The following is a 17688-nucleotide window of genomic DNA, read 5'->3' on the forward strand; positions in this document are numbered from 1 at the left end:
GGGTGTTATGAGAATCTTCGGTTGCATGTAAGTGCTATTCCGCTCTGCTGCGGTATGACGGTTTGCAAGCTTTATTCCAGGAAGGATGATTCATGGGGGCAAAAAAAGAGAAAACTGGTCTTTCTCACGTTGAAGATGGCTTCCCTTTTTTGTTGAGCTCCTGAACTTGAAGTGGCAGAAAGTGTTTAGTTTTGAAATGGCCTCTTGTTGATTTTGTGTAATACTTTCTTCTCCATGCCTTTGTGTGTGTTGCCACAGAGCAACCTTGAAAGAAACCACCAAAGTGGTCATTTCAGTGCTATAAGAGCTCAGCAGGGCTTTTTGGTGTGTCCCACAAGTCAGCCATAGCATAACAAGATCCCGTTTTTACATGAATAAGACTCCAATTCCATACGAGCAACGATGCGTTTCCGGCTTTATCAGATCTGTTTTTTTGTTTTGTTTATCTTTCCCCATTTGCATCATTATGAGAGTGAATAATCTGGAGTAGAGTTTGAATAGCTCGGTAATGAGGAGGAGGAATCAATCTTCCCTTCAAAGCGGGCCCGCTGCAGCAATGAGAATATGAACTCACTGTCATAAATTCCACTATTTAGGTCCCCACATTCTTCTTAATGTCTCTAGAGTTTACAGCGGCCTTGTGTGTGATACTCCACTGTTGATGGCCCGGTTGATTTACCGGAGGTTCTTTCCTCTTCCTGTTGGGAGGTAATGGTAGAGATATCCAAGATAGCCTTCTCAGTGTGAGCTATAAAAATGCTATAATTGTTGTTTTCATTTTGGGCCAAACACAAAAGCATGTTCTTACCATCCATCCAACTGACAATCTACCATATAATCTCAACATTTGGCGTGTGTGGTCCATTCATACATAGTTCACATGAATGGGTATAATTAAAAGTAACAGTGAGTACTGTAATTAACGTTAGTTGTCAAGCGCTAAAGGCAGACAAAGGGTGATGTTTCCCTGTGGCTTGAGTGGCATCCTCCGGCTTCTTGGAATCATGAAGCTTCAGATTGATATTACATGTCCCTTCTGCACACACAAATGATGCATATAGTCATTGAAAATGACTACCATATATCCAACAATCTATCTATCCATCCATCAATCCATATTAATGTGTATTTTTTATGTATATGTAAATATATATGTATGTAAATGTATGTATGTATACCTATTTGTATATATGTATACATTTAGATATGTATATGTGTGTATATATACATATATTCCCTGGAAAAAGCAGCATCTGCAAAATAATAGCAGCTGTAACTGGTTATTAGTTATGGATTTCTCCACATGCAGAGGCATTGTGCTGTAATAAAAGTGATACTAAAGAAAGAGTTCACGGTGCTATACTTTTATGTTAGCTCTTCCAAAATCAAAAGCACAAGATAAAAAAAAACTCTGCTCTATTATGAGCTGCAAACGTTAGCACCCAGCTGAATGATTTACCACCTACATTTACATAGAAAAAGCATAATTCAGGAGTGGCACATTTACTGTATGGGAGCACAGTCTGGATGGTACTGTATCGGAGTTTGGAATTTGGTGTATTTGTCCTTCTGTGAATACTTTTTGGACCAGCGAAACTTGCTTTTTGAGAAAGTTTTAGGTTTGCCAAGCTCTCGGGCCAGCTCTCGTCCCTCATCCTCAAATCCTCAAAGGTATAATACGTTGCCACACACATTATGCCTTTTGAAATTAAAAGAGCAAACGTACAGTTTGAATAATAAAGCATATTGGCAACCAAACATGTTTTGTGTTTGTTTGATTAAAAACAAGAACAGACTGCGTGTGCTTTTTGCTGTGCGCTAAGTAAAGCTTGACAGGCGTGACAACAGGAACTAAGTGGGAAAGCTGAGTTACTCAGAGCGTCAGAAACAGCATTATCCACTTCCATTAGATGCAAGGCATCCGTACTTGACTTTCATGAGTAATGAAGTCACCGATGTATACTCTAAAAGAGTTTTACAGAAAACAATAAAGCTTTCTCCCCGCAGATGTCCAAGCAACGATGTTACCGAAATGGGGAAAATATAAAAAGTGACAGAAATGGCGCCTGCTGTTTGTATTCATGGTCTTGACCTGCAGGAGGCCAGAGCGAGTGGGACTTGGAAATGTGCAATGCCAGGAATAAGTGGGGAACAAGCAGCAGGAAATCAGTTCAATGATTCCAGCACTATATATTTTCTTCTCTTATTTCTTTTCATTAACTCAGTTTAACCCTTACCGTAGAATATGTGAAATGGCATTACTCATGCTGTGTTAACCGGGATAAAAATCAAGATTTTCTTCATTTAAAGTGGGGAAAGAGACATTATTGATGTACATTTTCCAATGAAAATTGTATGTATGCAATAATATTATTATTTTCAGGCCAGTCATAAAGGAAATCCATGATGTCGTGGTTCATTTGACCCCTGATGGGTAATTTTTTTATATATCCATGTGCAGAAAAGAATAGGAACCCAAATGAGGCTTTACATCCTTTTTTAAAAGTCACATTTTATGGTTTGATTTTTATTGAATGTTTTGCTATGCACGTACAGCACAATGATTTCTCCCCGAGGACCGAAAGCTATACGAGAAGTATATTTGGAAAACCCGTCAGAATGAGACGTTTACTGACCGCTCTCTCACACTAGGTTTATTTCCCCAAGCCACCTGTCTTAACCTATGTGGGAATACAATGCTGGGAAATGCGTTCTACTGTACCACAAAGCAGCCGCAGTAGTAAATCAGTTGATGACCTAATGCAGGATAAGAAAGGCAACATCCTTTTTTTTTTCCATACCACATGGGATATTTTTCCTCTCAACATTAATAATACTCTGGAGCATTAAGGCTTGCTGCAAAAGCAGATGTATTCGTCCCCAGGCTGATTCAACTTGTAAGCATTTCCTCTCCCGAACCCTCCTCCCCAGTCCTGAGGCAAAGCATGATTACCCCATTTTAATGAGATTTTTAATGTGATTCTTTTTTTTGGTGGTGCAATTCCTGCAAGACAACTCTCTCTTATGTACATACAGTGGTTAATGTTTGCAGTCTGACATTATTCCAAAAGAACACATGCTGACTTCCTCCTTCCCCCGCTTCTTTCCATTGATTGTGGAGACCAGAGGTCTGCTTCTTACCTTTTTATGTTTGCATGATGTAGATAATCCTCTGGGAAGAGGGAATGACGTAGGTGTGCAGGCTTTTCTTTCTTCCGTGGCACACTTAGTCATTTCTGTTGAAGGGGATTAATCCGTACCCATTTTCACAGTTTACACACCACCCAGGCATGTGTGCGATCATTAATTTGCATCGTTAATATCCGGTACAATTAATATATTCAGTGCCATCGGCAAAGGTGTTAACCAGGGGATACTTGTATTCCTCTTGTCTTTTCATTGAGAACATAAAGTGATTGTCGCACTTGCAAATTAAAAACTTCACAAACTACTCCTTCTGATGCTAAAATCAAACAAATTAAGTGAGAACAACTTACTAGTATCTCCGCTTATCATTCGTGAGTCATTATTATTTCATATTTTGATGAATCTGAGAAGGAAGGGTCATTTCTCAGCCACACTGATTTGGTAAATAAACATGATCTTTCAGCGATATCACAATGAGACAAAAACGCACAACATAGAAGTGAAACATATGCCACTTTTATGTCTTCAGGACTAAACTATGTTATTCACCATCCCTCAGTACCAGTAACATAAATGTGTGTTTTACTGCAAGTGTTCGCTCGTGGTATTTGTTGGAAACAGTCTACAAAAACTACGTTTGTTCTGCTTAACAGAGTCATTGTGACTGGCAGAAGGATTCCCACACAGAAAGCTTGCTCATTTTTTAGTTTGTACAGGTACAAAAGTGTTTGATTAAAAAATCATGCAACATTTCTATATATTTTTTAATAACTTTTTGAATTCACAGCATTGGTGTTTTGTTAATCTTTCTGAACACAGGTGACCTTTCATATTTGTTTTGGTGCTTTAAAGTTGAACCTGTTTATATAATTCAATAGGTCCTACATGATGAATAATTACAGGGTGGAAGGTATATTGGCAATATGTCACAAATATTATATATTACATAGAGCAGGGACGTGTGGTCAGGGGAGGCAGACCCTGAACAAATAAAAATAGTGATATAATACAATACATATTAATATTTCTCTAGTGATTTGTCCTATTAATTCAATTTCTGTATGATTCCAATCTTTTGAAGAATTTCCATAATCACGATCGCTGAATTTGCTAAATACTAAGGAGCAACAGTTATACCTTAAAGGGTACCTGTTGTGATCTCGAATGTGTAGCCAGATCAAAAGATAATGTGTTTCTAAAGGTTATTCATGCACTGACGGTCCAGTATTCAATAACAATACGTAGTTTAGGCTGTTCAAAGTCCCTCAACTCCGACAAGCTTCATTGCACTGGTGCTTGAATATGGCGCCGGTGGTGTGACGTCACATCGTTGATAGATCGACAGCCAGCCACAGCGGATGTGTTCAGAAACCAATGTAAACAACGTCGAGCGCTCGCAAACAAATGCTGAGAACTTGATAATAATATAGAAAACGGGCGAAATATGGACGATGAAAGATTGTCAGATTCAGCAACTGGATACTTGTATGAACCATTAAAAGCAGACTATCCCCATTTAGTGAATTGTGACAGCGATAGCGATGATTCTGATGAAGTTGATGCCGAAGGACCGCCGGTACAGATGCTTCACCGTGCGGACCGTGCACACAAGTCGGCGGACGTTTGGTGCAGTTGTGGGAAATGTGTGCCACAAAAAACAGACATAGAGTGCATTTGTTGTAAAGAACACAAACTTATGTCCGATGATATAGTGACATTAGACCTAATCTGCTTTACACAAAAGCGTGAGCTTGATAGCTACATCGCGCATAAGCCAGCGCTGGAGATGTCTTTCATTGATGCAATGTTCGGCCGACATGTTCGGGGGTGCTAGTGACTTTTTCTTTGCTCCGTCCGTCCCGATGCGCGCAAACCGGTGTCGGGAGCTCCGCGGCGCACGAGACGGCGGGCAGAGGACTGTTAACGCAACACGTAGAGACAGAAATGACATGCTGCTGCTGTAATGTGGCGCTATAGAAAGTGACAGGGGCGGGCCAATTTTTTATGTCATGCGATCTACCAATACTACGCGCGATCGACTGGCAGGTCGCCGCGATCGACGTATTGAGCACCCTGATATAGATTGTGTAATTCTTGAGGCCACCGATCTATCCCAAGAAGCAACGCGTGTAGAAGTGGCTCCGGATTGGCTGAATTCCTTTCAACGACTCTACGTCATAGTGACCTCTGACATGAGTAAATAACTGGCAAGATGTCTGCGCCCTGAAGCGTTCACGGACTCGGAATGTTGACAAAGAAATGTAAAGCCTCGGGCTATGCGTGACTTGTTGACAATAGCGGCAGGGAAAATATGATTTATTTGATGCGCCTAATGGATGTAGCACGTTGTTGTTTTTGACTACAGGTACCCTTTAAGGAGCGTGTAGTACCATATTGCCCCAGTAGAGAGCTGCGCTCACTAACTGCGGGGCTACTCGTGACTCCGAAAAAGTAGGATGGGAGCCAGAGCCTTCAGTTATCAAGCTTCCACTTTCAGTCCGGGAGGCAGACAGTCACTTCCTTTAAGACTAGACCTAAGACTTTTCTCTTTAATAGTGCTTATAGTTAGGGCTGAATCAGGTTTATAGGATGCTTGGGTCCTGGCTCCTGGGCCCTGCCCCCTGACTCCTTGCCCCTGCTTCCTGCATCCTGCTCTTGGCCTGGCCTCCGTCCTCATTGGCCCTGCCTCCTTCTTTGTGCCGCCTGCCTCAAGGGCCTGGCCTCATGCCTCATTGGCCCCGCCTCTTTCACGATGCCTCCTGCCTAATGGGCCGGCCTCCTGCCATGGCCCTGCTGATACCTCCTTCTGTTTACATGAATTGTGGAAATCTGTATCGTGGTCCATGCCTACTACTCATCATTTCTGTAATATTCATTGAATGTGTTGTAACTCTGTCACTCTTCTGTACACATGACATATATTGCTTACGTCCATCCGGGGAGAGGGATCCTCCTCTTTTGCTCTCCTGAAGGTTTCTTCACCGTTTCTTTCTTTTCTTTCTGACTGTCTGACTGAAGATCTACATGGACATGTTCAGTTTGCACGGATACGCAAATATATGAGGTTAAGCGTACAGAGTTCACTTTCTGAAATAGAGATGCTCTTCGGACACTTGTCTTGAAACTAGGTTGAGTAATACTAAGCTTTTATTTGCCTCGAGCTTTGGCCTTTTGCTCCCCTCTTTTCTTCCCCAGCCTCCATTCCTCCAGAGTGGGGTCATGGTGCATTCTTAAGCATGTGTCGTCCCAAATAACGGGGAGAGCTGACAGACCTTTGGCTTATAACTTAAATGCTCGCCTTATATTTGGGCTATGACATCACAGGGCAACATGCCTGCTTTCCGCACCGAAATTGTCCTCCCTTTCAGTTTACCCTTTCCTAGTTCCCACTGCACAGACAGCAGCTGTTCTCACTCCATTTTTGAAGTAAACTTAAGGATTTCCTGTATTTTCTCAGACTGATGGTTACCATATGACTGTCCAACAAGAGCAATAAAAGTCAAAGAATGCATCAATCAACTTGAAAATGGTGTTGTAGAGTCTGCAGTGAGCCTGAATGAATAAAAGTCCACGTCACACACACACAAACAGAATGTAGTATCAACTCATTAAGGTCATTTAAAAGCTCTGGTTGTTCTGAGCTCACATTGGTATTTTAATTAGGTATTTGATTGAAAATGCTCCATCATATCATTCACACTCTTTTAACTGTGTTACAGTGTCTGTTTCGATCATCTAAATTAAGTTGCCGTTTTGTCTTCACGAATTATATGAAAGAAACTGTAATATCTTAAGAAGTTAAACTGTTTGAAAGATTGAGTGTTCCCATTATCAATTGTATATGTCAAGACAAATGGTAAATGGACCTGTACAGCACTTTACGTATGTGTACAGATTGTAAAATTTGTAATTCGTGATTTTGGACTATCCAAAATAAACTGAATTGAATTAAATTGGTGTATTGAAGGCGTCGTCATGTGTGTGTTAGCGTATGATTATGACATATGGAGTGCCACAGTCTGTCTAACATGTGTCTAATTTGATGAGCTGATGCCAAACCTACATGGCTGTGTATGGTTAGTTTTTAATTGGGAAATACTTTTTAAATAAGAATGCGACATGAATGAAAAAGGAAATTTCTTCAGTAAAAAGTACCAACTCATGAGATATGCCCAAAGTTTCTGAAAGTCAGAAGGGAAAGAGAATGTGGCAAAGATTGTGACTCCTCCTGAGCACATATTTGACATGTTACATAAAGGATGGGTTTCACTGTCGCAAATGAAGTGAGAAGCCTCCATTTTTATTCTCTTTAAAAGCCGCTCATGGTTTCTACTCCACTAACCTTCAATCCCTGCTCCTGTAAAAGACACACACTGTCACATGTTAGTGACTGGAAGAAATAATACTCAGTGGGCAGTAAGCTGGTTATTGCAACATATAATTGTTGTGATTATGTTGCAGACTTAATTATTCCTACATGTTGCTGAGGAATCTGCACACAACAAGCAGGTTTGGGGCTCAAGGGTTTGTGAGCCCTATCCCACGGTGCGGGGGTAAAAATACAGGTTATTTCCCGCAGAGGATTTCCGGGAGCTGTCATTGTAGCTCTGAGACGGCTCTGAATTTATCTCCAGGCTGTCAGTGGAATTATTTCAGATAATGTATAAAAAAATATGACAAAAGTTTTAAAGTCTGTAGTGGAGAGAAAGCTCTCTCACTGATTCGTCACATTAGAGAGCAAGGCCAAAAGGGGGAGTAACTATCTCTATTGGATTGCATATGGAGGCTTACTGAAACAGAGTTTGGACGACACCCAAAGCCAATTATATCTCTGTCTAAACTAAATCGACACTCCTAAATGCTATATTTAGGGTTTTACATGTATTATGACACTAGAAAAGTGTTGGTCGTTACACATTGCCCATTTCTCTGCCTCTCTCGTGATGGAAGTGTGCCAATAGATCATGGATTTTTTGTCTTTGCTGCTGTCATGTTAACAACTTGAGGTTCTTAAGGGTTTAATGTGTTCAATAAAATGGCTGTCAAGTTAAGGGGCCAAAGCTATCCACTTCATATAGCAAAGCCAAATGTCTCATTCCCCTAAAATTAAAGCTCCAATGTAGGATTCCATCTGAAGGCTTTTTGTTTTTAACTTCTGAGATCAAATAACTTGATATTTACATTTTGTTTTAACTGGGAACCGTCGGAGTACGGCCTGATCGTCCACTCAAATAATAAGTGGAATATTCAAACATGTAGCTCACAACAAAGAGAGCAGCCTGTCAAAATGTCTCCCACGGGGGCGCTTTTGGTGTGTTTTCCTATAAGCACATAATCAAAACATCGCCTTGTTATTCAGTAAATCACATTGTTCTATTTTTTACCTCGAGCTTGTTGCCCTCAGTGTGTTCACTGATTCTGAATAATGTCACTTCCGTTCAACCTATCTGCAGATGCCATGTATTGTTAGGTTACCATCTTGCTTTCGTGTTGGCATCATGGTGTTCATTTACTCCACCAGAGAAACACAATCCCAGTCCAGCACCGAAATCCTGGTCCCCTCATTTGTCACATCCCGCATCGACTACTGCAATGCCCTCCTCACCGGACTCCCAACCAAACTCATCAACAGACTGCAAATCATTCAGAACTCGGCCGCCCGGATCATCACCTGTACCAAATCATTGGACCACATCACTCCTGTACTCATCCAACTTGAGTGTAAATATGATTTGAGAGATGTTTGTAAGTTCACGGTACAAAAGGCTAAAAAAGGGATTAAAAGAAGATGTATTTCTGTTGTAGGAGTCCAATTATGGAATAATGTTGAAATGAATGTAAGAATGGTGAACTCCTTTTTGGTTTTCAAGAGAATTATTTATAAAACAATTCTTGAGTTATAAATGTAATTAAAAACGTATTAATATGGAAGATGTATGTGGTAGTATATATAAATATATTTTGTTTATTGTTGTTGCTTTTTCTTCTTTATTTTATATAAATTTTCTGATTTATTTTGATTTCAATTTAGGATAGGAATTTATAAGCATTTTTTGCTTCTACCTATACCTTTTCAGTCTTTCTCTTTTGTATATTATATAGGAAATATTATATTGTATTTGATTTGATTGACTGAATAAAAAATACAAACAAACAAACAAACAACTTCACTGGCTCCCTGTACAATACCGCATCAACTTCAAAAACCTTCTCCTCACCTACAAAACTCTCCATAATCTGGCCCCCACTTACCTCTACGACCTCCTTCAGGAATACACTCCCTCCCGCACCCATGGGTGCCCGAGCCTTCAGCTGCTCAGCACCCAGGCTCTGGAACTCCCTCCCCCCACACATAAGACAATCAGACTCCATCACATCATTCAAGTCTCAACTCAAAACTCACCTGTTCAAACTGGCATACTCTCTATAACTGGATCCTGTACACTTCACTTGTTTTTATGTTGATGTTCTGTTTTAATGTTGTTTCTGTCTTTCATACTTTTATCCTGTATCCTGTTTGATTTTATTGTAAGGTGACCTTGGGTGACTTGAAAGGCGCCTCCAAATAGAATGTATTATTATTATTATTAGTATGAAACTGAAAAAGTATTACATCTAATATAGGAAATTCACAGCAGGTATCTCAGAGATGGTAAGACTTGATCTGGTTCTTAATATCCTAAGACGTACTTTGTGGACTTTATTTTTTAATATGAAATAATAGCCCAACTTCAATTGTGACAGGTGCCATTTGGGTATTCAGTAAGACTTATTTTGGGACAACTTTAAAAAGTGGCACTCTTAGTTCAGCTACAATGGATCCTTCTGGAAACATTTAACTGGATCAAAGTGGAATGCTACTGTAATCTCCACACTGGTGTGCTAAAAAGATACGACACCATCTCTAAGTTATCATTGTTTGGTTCTGCATGTTAACACAAATATACATACTTTTAACTTTCATATGCATGTACTTATGAATACTTTAACGGCAGGATCATATCCTCTTGAAGCAAATTTCGAAGCAAATATTTTTGAAAGAAAGCTTTTTTAATCCAAATTCTATATCTCCCAGCCTTCAGATGCTGTGTTCGGAGGAGGAGGAATTGCTAACACAATCTCCAAAATCAAATCCTATTAAAGCGTAATAAACAAGAAGACACTAATCCATCCCACGCGTGCCTCTGCCAACTCTGAGCCGGGCTCTTTCTGTAACATACTGGCTGCAGTTGTACTGCATATTCACCAGTAGCTCGCCCATTCTTCCTCATCAGTCTAAATTAACTGTAATTTAGCTGTTTGCCTACTGCAAAGTGCTCTTCATGCTTTCAGATAGGACTTCAAGATGTGCGTTATTATTGGAGATGTGCATCATTTTTGTTATGAATCAACCCTATTACCTCTGTATATACATGACACACACATTCGATGGTCAAATTGGTTTAATTTGGAATTCAGGCAGGTAATGGACATCTGTGATGTACTGTATGTTCTTATTTTGTAGGTCAACATATCTTATTTTTAAGTTAGAAAAAGTTATGACGTAGTAACATTATATTTAATGTTATGAATATTAGTCATTTAGCCCCCTGTACTTGTGTCCATAGCATACTGTAATGCAGGTTTATATTCACGAGTCTGAGTTGACAGTGGGTGTGCTGGCATCAGGTGCAGAAGGGCTGACAGAGGTCTTTACCTTGACAGCTGCACCTTTCAGAAAAATCACTATTGGTGCTGTCTCACTACATTTAAGGTTGACCTCATCTGCAGGATCAAATGACTCAGCAATATTAAACTGTAAGGTGGTCCTCCCCAAAGTGGACACAAGAAAAGCCACCAATCCGATCTCATAGCACATTAAGGTAATTGAGTTTATCAAGAAAAGTCCATCCTATATTGAATGACATCATACCTATACTTAGAGTATTCTTTAGAGTGGCCATTTGCTGTGGAGTGACCACACATCTTCTACAAAATATGTGAGACTGTCAACCCATCGAACGCTGTAAACTATGCCTTTGGTTATACTGTATATTCAATGGAACCACTGTTTCATTGGTTAATCATTTCATAATTATTGCCTGAAATAAATTATATGAATTGACTGCTATATATTGCACTATACATTTGTCATCCTATATAGGCTTTAAAATCTAGCAATACTCACATATCGCAAGGAGTACATGATGGTAAATTGATGAGGTCATTGTGTCCTACATTGCATAATACAATATCTTGTTTTGGCAATAAAATTGTTGTTGCTGATCGTATTTAGTCACCTAAACTAAATGTCAAGACATTCTATATGAACTCCATTAAGGAGGTCCACAAAAATATCACAATTGACAATTATTCTCTTATTCTCTGTTATATATTTTCCCCACTTTTCTCTCTGTTGTTTTTCCCAGCCGGCAATCATTTCTAGATGTACACAAGCAAAATAAGCTCTTAGAGTTGTCCACTTGGGTTGTACTGAGATAATTTACCTGGCTGTACTTTACATACCAGCTCAGAATATGAGTGTCAGACTTCTTTAATATGATGATATGATATACCTTCATTTGTCACACAGTGGGGAACTTTCAATATAATAAATAATTAATAATAATTATATTATAATATAATAATAAAAAATATAATATAACAGATTATTAACTTTAGGGAATTTATTAATTATGTGTACATGTAAATGTCAACTGTACCATTAAATTGCATGACACACAAGACTATTAAAGCTGTTTAAATGATCAAAATGCATTACATTTAGAACTCAAAGTACCTCTTGTGGGGGGTGGGGGGGAATTCTGTTTTAATCTGACAAATTGATGTTAATTGTTGTTACAATATTTGGTCAACTGTAATGATAAAGCAGAAAAGGGTAATCAGATCCCACCACCGGTGCCATTTGTGTGTTTTAGATTGCATTTAGTTGTTTACCAGGGGAAATGAGAGCTAAGTGGTGTGAGAAATGCTGTATCTCCAGGATAGTACTGACTCTGATCCTTACCTCTGAAAGAGTAGTGAAAGCACTAAAGCCTTCAAGATCATCTCTGCTGGATCTGCTGTGAACATGGAGAGCGAGACCTGTTTAAGGTAGTCATTTTGGTGCCAGGCCTTGACAAGGCAATAATAGCTCTTGTGTATACTTAGAACAGGGGGGGGGGGGGGGTTCTGCTTCTGTGAGGCCCGTATTGTTTTATTTCCCTCTCGTAGGTTCGGCGTTAATTCTCGGTTACCACTGTCACACTGACACATTTCAATTACGTTGACGATTACGCTGCTAGGAACGGAGAGAGTGAGAGAACTATAAATGTAGGAGCTGAGCATTCGCCGTACAGAATTCACACCACGTTGAAGAAGCTTTGGAAAAGGCTATGAAGTGTGCTTATCGGTTTGTTTGCAAGTTTGCACGTGCATTGAATTAATCAAGACTGCTGCTGTTTTTAATTTTGAATTGTCCTAATGTAATGACCTAATGGTGTGAAGTAGTTATGCAGCCAACAGCCTCCACCTTGCCGTCTCAGCATCATAAATACACTCAATGGTAGGTTTTACAGTCACCAGTCACCACCATGGGGTGAGGTCTACACACACGCAAATGAGGCCTGCAAACTCCTCATCATCACCGAGATGAGTGAAGCTTCTGCTCTACCCAGACATTAACCCACACGCAGCCACAATTTTCTCAGTCTGACACTTCAATTAGGCTAATCCTGCCTGCATACAAAATGCTTCTCTCCTTCTCTTTGAACCGACGTTGCTGGAGACACGCCATATTCCCGTGCTGTTTTGCCTGCTCTGCATCACAAGTAGAAGAGATTTAGCAGTGATGGAGGGAGCCAGAACGATCAGTTCCACTTCCAGGCGGAAACACAGAAGAGGAGATGCAAGGAAGCAGAGAGAGAGAGACGGAGGGGGAGAGGGAGGGTGGAAGTGGAAATAGCGGGCGATCGAGGGAGGCCAAAAGACAAAGTAGCGCTTCTGTGTGTTTCCCACTTTTACATATTCCACAAGCTCATAGAAGGCAGAGTGGAAGCCTACAGTGCAAGCTGTTGATTTAATAAACAACTCAGTGGTGATCCTCCGTCCATGCACTGTCCTGGTCGGAGGTCTTAATTGTTTCAGTAGCTTGAAGGCATTTGAAACGGGACTGTGAGGACAATATGGTCCCAATTACCCAAATGTGGCCAACTAGCCTGCCAGTAGACGATAACGTCAGACATCATTGATTTGTGTTTGCGCAACGATTAAACCGCAGTTACATTTACAGTTGCATTTGTTTGTGACGTGTTGTATTGAGAGGGACCGAGCGGGTTGAAGCATCTCATTTGCGATATTGATTTTTATATTCCTTCAAAAATACAGCAGATCTTCAGAAACAATATACAATCAAGGTAAAATTGGAGAACTTTAGTCATTTGACTGGATGACGGATGATTGCCCGGCACTGTAACCTAAAGGTGACATAATCACCATGGTATCTGAATTGAATGTGTAGCATAGAGTATTTATAACATGAATGCCAGTGGGTATGGCCGTGATGTAATGAACGCTAACAAGCAATGGCCTGAACAAATTGTCACAGATGGATCAGGAGCAATTGCAGTAGGTTCCACCAATGTGTCCATCTGAGTTAGAGTGAGCGCTGCCACGTCTCGGTACGCCGCATCAAGACGGTGGGAAAGTGAGACAGTTTTCAGGAGGGAATAAATTGAGTCGCAAACACAGCTGCTATGGCATTTTTGTTGTATATGTTTGCATTAAATATAGAACCCAAGTCAAGTTGTAAGAGTTTGTGAGAAGTCGCTATGTGTCATCATTTGTCATTTATTTTTTATTTTTTATATCCTCAATATGCACAGCAGAGAAACACAGTTGCGACCCATCACAACCTCACAGTGCGACTAAAAACAATGTCATTTTTGTTTTTTTGTATTACCTGTAACTTTGTACGCTCAAGTGACTGTCAGCACTACATGGACACTCCACCCCCACCTTCCTTTTCTTGCGCTCCCTCCACCGTTCCCTCTCTGGTATCTGTCCTCCCTGAGGCGGTACACTAGGACATCTAGGCCACCAGTGGGAATACAGTAGTTAATCTCTGCTAGTTAAATGTTCTTGTATGGCCCTGAGCTGTAGCAGTCAACCATCCCCTCTTTTCTGCTCTACTTGCTCTCGGGGGAATCGGTTCAGTCCTATTTTAATGTATTACATGAGCGAAAGAAAAGCTAATTTCAAGGTTTTTAGCCCCGTTTAGTATTAATATACTGAATTGATTGTTTGATTGGAAGTGTTTGGCAGTGTGCTTGTAGTTTTGCGACCGGAACAAGCGACGCTTTTCCAAGTTTCTGTCAAAAGGTGTGTTATCAGTGAGAAGACTTAATTTATTTCAGCCTAATTCCATTCTCCATCTGCCACTTTTTCTAATTTTAGCAAACTGGACACAGATTGTCTATTGGCTCTACTTGTGCCAACCACTAAATCCAGCAGGATTCCTCATACTCATTAGCATTCCCCACGACGATTTCCCACTTCTGATGTCACAATACAGCGATCGCCCCACTCGTAAACCATGGGATAGCACATAGAGGTGGCACTAAATGTTTTTTAAATGACAACAATTTCTTCAGGTGAGAGTCCCCGCACAGTGCCGAAAATGGAATCTGGCACTGACTGCGCCGAACACCGCCGACTCTTCGCCTCGGCCTTCAATAGTGGATATGCTTTAATTGGCGTAGGGCGAGATGGCTCGTACAGGTCTCATTGCAGTTGCGACAGATTAAAAGGTTGACTCAGTATTCCCGTTTTAAGCAGTACCTTAGGTTTATCATCTTGTCCACTATTCAGAGTGTTTAGGATTGAGAACGAATTGGTTTGAGTGTGAAAAATATTAGTAAATTAATGTTTCGTTTATGAGGTGAAGCATGAAACTGAAATTGTGTTTTGAAGCCGCACATGACAGTTCTTAATTATGCCTCATGACTTTCAAAATAGGTGCCTTTTTTGTTTTGCTTCTGTGCTTGAGCGTATCATTACCCGACTGTCTACACCTCTGTGGAACCAGATGACAGGTTCATATTATCCCTGATCTCATTTGGAAAGAAAAACTATTGTGAACAAGACATTAGAATGAAGATGGACAATATAAAAGCCTTGTTGTGTATAAGGAGCCCTAAAAGCACTCATGCTGTGGCACATGTTTTTGCCTTAGAGCAGAACTGTCTCCAAATTATATACACCCTGACTGCCAGCTGGTGAAGGAAAAAAAAAGAGGCGGATGGCATTTAATTTCAGGACATCTCATTTTAATTGCATCCCCATCACCACCTCCAACCCATCCATGAATTGCTTAAGACCACATTAGGCTACAGCATTGCATTAAAATGTGAACTTGCACTTGCACGTTTTTTCCATTATATGCAGGAAGTTGAATTTTCCCATTACACCGAGTTAGTCACAGCCACTTCCAGTTAGCGCAGCTGCCATACACGGAAGAGTTTTATCATCAGAATGTATTATGTCAGATTGACTGCAGGGTGGTGTGCAAGAAGAAGAAAAAAAAGAAGAAAAAAAAACTCTTGCTATCAGGCCCTATGGCTAAAATAGAAGAATCCTATGCAGGCGTGGTCACGGGGCAAGACACATTCAAATGGGCCAAGAGTGCTGATGCATCCTATTTACCGGGTTCTAATGGATTTGTTTGTGGCCCGGACTCCCCCCTCCTGTCTCGAAGGAATATTGGGGGCTTAGCTACATTCACTTTCTGCTGCCCATGCCATTTATTTTGATTAGGAAATGAAGTCTTCCACAGAGCCATACCCAGAATAATTGACACTGTGTCCTTTGAGGTCACAGAAATATACCCTCAGTCCTTATCCCCTCGGTGAGGTTGCAGTGTATGAAAAGATTGCAGCTGAGCACCGAACTGAAGGTGTATTATTGCTTTAGGTTGCAACAAAAACCTGTCGGGAAGCTCGTAAATTATATTTCCTTTTCTCTTTTTTCAGGCTTGACAGGATCATTGATGTGTGCTGTGAACTTCCTTTTGGTTTCAACGAGGATATATATTGTATATACTGTATTTATTTTGCTGTCAGTCAAGTATATATAAAGTTCCTGGGGATGCTGGTGATTTGCTTTTATCATATTAGGAAATTACTTAAACCTCAGCTCAAGTTTAATGAACTCAAATTTACGTACAGTTGAATTTGACCATCTTTTATGTAAAAATGGCACAAATTCAGAGGTTTTTCAGCTCTTAAAATGAGAATATGTTCAGTCTTTGTTGAGAGTGAACTGAACTCAGGTTTTGCACCATTGATCAGACTAAACAAGATATTTTAAGATGTCGCCATATGCTCTGGCATCTTGTGGGGGCATTTACTGACATTTGACTGAACAATTTTTCACTTGAGAAAATAATTTGTTGATTAAGCATTAACGTAAAGAGTCGCTAGTTGCAGCCATATATGCAACTTGAGTAAATATCACACTGTTCTCTCCAGGGGAGATGTACTATAGTTAGTAATCTTGTATTACTTTTACAGTTATTGATATATGCTATACATTCACGGACTATGTATGCAAAATCTAGCTAACTAGAAACGAGAGATCGGATGCCAAAAACCTTTTTCCCTCCTCGTATTCTTCATTCTTAGATTATATCCTAAAAGGCCCTCATGCATGTCCACCCCCAGATGAAGCCAACGAGGAATGAGAAGTGCAGAGGCAGAGAGAGAGAAGGGGAAGCAGATGGCTGGCCGACAGAGGTTCTGATCACATGTAGGAATATTGGCAAGATGCTGAGCGGGAGAAATTAACCTTCAGAGGTTTTTACACTGCGGCGACTGTTGGCTCATGCTGGATTCCTCTCTGATCTTCTCTTACGATCTGTCGTTTTTCCAGTCGAACTTTTTGCTCAAGTCGTCTCTATCATATGCCTATTTTCTCTCTCTCTTGCCGTACTTTACTCACAGTAAAATAAACCTTCTCTATTAACCCATTTTGCAAATCTGTAGCGAGAAATAATGGGCACTTCCAAGACAAATAGAAATGGATAATGGCACTGATGACTGCGTTGTTTTACCAGCCTTTCGTGTCGGTCTTCCTTTCCTTCGCTTGCTTTAGTTGCCAAAGGTCAAACCCTCATCTTGCTTGTGTAGTAGCCCTAATGTGATGTGCAGGCAAAGTCAATGTAGCGGTGGCTGCAGTGCCAGCTCTGATCTGGCTTCTTCATCGTTGAAGCGGGAGCCCGTTCAATTGAGGATCCCCATATGGATCATCATCATCATCATCAGCGTGCTGCAGGGCATCGTATCCGTCTCTCCGCTGCACATCAGCCTTCACCGCTCTGCCGGCAAAAGGCCCCTGGGTTACTGGCGGACCCATAGCTGCCCATGCGGCGCCGAGTTGCCCCACTTGTTCTGCGTTGTGCCTTTAGTCCACTCCAGCCAGGGATCCAGGAAGTGCAATGTCTGCTGACTCAGCTGCTTAGCTCTCAACTTTGATATTAGTTCTGCTGGTGGCCAGCCGTGACAGAGA

The sequence above is a fragment of the Pseudoliparis swirei genome, chromosome 21 (assembly GCF_029220125.1).
Source record: "Pseudoliparis swirei isolate HS2019 ecotype Mariana Trench chromosome 21, NWPU_hadal_v1, whole genome shotgun sequence".
In the NCBI taxonomy this organism is placed as follows: domain Eukaryota; kingdom Metazoa; phylum Chordata; class Actinopteri; order Perciformes; family Liparidae; genus Pseudoliparis; species Pseudoliparis swirei.